The 2,717-nt window shown below is 36.3% G+C and overlaps 1 pseudogene; it reads right to left on the bottom strand.

Moving 5' to 3' along the window:
• Nucleotides 1-755: 755 nt before the first annotated feature.
• On the bottom strand, nt 756-1,687 carry LOC141498692 (olfactory receptor 7A5-like; annotated as a pseudogene).
• Between the last annotated feature and the right edge of the window lie 1,030 nt (nt 1,688-2,717).

The raw sequence follows: 2,717 nt of genomic DNA on the forward strand, positions 1-2,717 counted from the left end.
CAAGCCACTTAACCCCATTTGCCTTGCAAAAACCTAAAAAGGAAAAAAAAAGAAATGCTGTCTTAGCCAAGAGCACAAAGTTTATAAGTCCAAAACTGAGGATCAAATATTGTCTTTTTCACTAGATTTTTTCAACACTTTTTTTTGAGTTAGATCATGTAATGAGAAAGCAGGAGAATTTCAATGAGATGTAATTATGAAGAAGAAACAGGAATAGAAATCATGAAGAGTATGATCATGGATCATTATAGTCAATAATGTCAGAGTGAGCCAGTAAGGTAGGAACCTTGAGATTCATTAACCAACATTTTTTAAGCACTTAAGATGAACAGGGTTTTTGCTAAATTCTGGGGGAATAACATTGCAGACATGGGGGACAACCTGAAAAAATTCCCCGAGTCAAGAAATGGAGTGTCTTTTTATGGAACAGCAAACGAGACTAGTATCAATAAAGTGAAAAGTACATGTTACAGAGTAAGATATAAGATGACTGGAAAAATAAGAAGGGACTAGGTTATGAAGGGATTTGAATGAAAAACACAGGATATTCTATTTATTTGTGGAGGCAATGGGGAATTACTGACAATTATTGATTGGTGAAAAGAGACAAGATAAGATGTGTACTTTAAGAAAATAACTTGCAAAATTAGATACAGGATGGATTTGATTTGGTAGAAGAGAATTGAGAAAGGGAACATTTATCTTTCCTAATTTTCCCCAGTTAAAGCTATGCCCAATTTTAAGAAGCCAGCCCATCACTGAGAAATGGCTATTCTGCTAATGACCCGCCTAAGGGCATCTTTTATATCCTTATTCTTTAGTGTATAGATGAAGGGGTTCAACATAGGAGTGACCACTGTATACATTGTTGCAGCAACTGTGCTCCTCCAAGAAGACTGGGTAATTGAGGTACTCAAATATACTCCAAACCCTGTGCCATAGAATAAGGAAACAACAGAGAGGTGAGATCGACAGGTAGAAAAGACTTTATACTTACCCCGAGCAGATGGAACTTGAATAATGGATGAACATATCTGATTGTATGAGTAAAGGATCCCTGAGACAGGGACAAAACCAAGAAGTCCAGCAACACAATACATCAGCATATAATTGATGAGAATGTCAGAACAAGAGAGCTTCAGAACACCAGAAATGTCACAAAAAAGTGGTGAATTTCATGATCTGTACAAAAGGAGAGGCGTGTTATTATTAGACTATGACTAAGGGAATCTATTGAGCTTATTACCCAGGAGAACAACAATAACCTTGTACAGAGCTGAGAGTTCATGATTGTTGTATAGCGTAGAGGATGACAGATAGCCACACATAAGCCATTGCAGTGAGGATTGAAATGGTCTGAAGTAACAAAAGTCATAAAGAAGTACAACTGGATAATGCAATCAGCATAGGAGATGACCTTGTTTTCTGTCATGATACTCATCAACATCTTGGGAACTATAGTGGATACCCCACAGATATCCACAAAGGACAAGTTGAAAAGAAAGAAGTACATGGGAGTGTGGAGATGAGAGTCATAGCCAATGGCCAAGATTATGAGCAGGTTTCCATTCACTGTGACCAGTTACATACCCAAGAATAGCCCAAAGAGGGGACATTGCTGATTTGGCTTCTCAGAAAATCTCAGGGCATTAAATTCAGTGATTTGGGCTTGATTTCCTGGTACCATGAGACTGACTTTCCTGTTGACAAAGAAAAATTTGAAAACCATGATATGAAAACCCAGTTGTCCTTTATATGAATTGGAATGAACTCTGATTCTGACCAGGCTCTGACTTTGAATTTCTAGTTTCTGACCTTTTCTGCCATTTCATGCCTTTGTGATCATATACTAAGGGTCAGTATTTCCACATTCCACCTCAGTGAAGAATTGGTACTGAATTATCTTTAAGATTCCTTCCAGTTCAGAAAGTCTTTGAAGAATCAAATTTATAATTGAAAATTTTATGAATACATTTCAAATTTCCTCATAGCATCAATGACCATAAAACAATGGTTTAAAGAAGGTGATCTCATGGGGAAGATAGGACCATTCCTGTAAACAATTGGGCATTACTTAAGGATTTGAGTTGCTCATTCTTCAACTGATGTCCTAAGATTATAGGATACTAAAGACAAACCATAACCTACAAAAATGCTGGCAAAAAATATACATGGGCATTTTTCCTTAAACTAAAGACCTCCAAGGAAAGGAAATGTCTTAGCTCCCTGAGGGTGCTTAATTCAACTTGAATTTGTTCTCACTTTCTTTTTTATTGAGTCAAAATCTGCTTGTTTCAAGTTTTATACAGTGCTATTACTCTACTCTTTAATTTCTTGCAGAACAAAATCCTTTTTTTCTCTCACATTTCTTTAAATATGTGAAAAGAGTTAGTAAATATTGCCTGTAATTTCTCTCCTATAGACCAAGTAACTCTATTTCCTTCTGATGATCCAAATCAACTGTTCACTATCCTGGTTGCTCTCCCTTGCATATTTTCCACATTATGACTGTTTTCTCTGTACCTAGAACTAAACCCCAAATTTCACTGGAAACATCAAAATCATTTTCAAATAAGTAAGAATCTTGTGGGTTTGAGGAAGTTTTTCTAGGAATTTGTGAGCTTTTCTCTTATATGTTGTAGTTACACAAAAACTTGCTGTTCATGGAATCAGACTTCTATTATTTGGAGAGCCTCTGCTTCTAAGACTCACCTGGA

The sequence above is a fragment of the Macrotis lagotis genome, chromosome X, assembly GCF_037893015.1.
Source record: "Macrotis lagotis isolate mMagLag1 chromosome X, bilby.v1.9.chrom.fasta, whole genome shotgun sequence".
Taxonomy (NCBI): domain Eukaryota; kingdom Metazoa; phylum Chordata; class Mammalia; order Peramelemorphia; family Peramelidae; genus Macrotis; species Macrotis lagotis.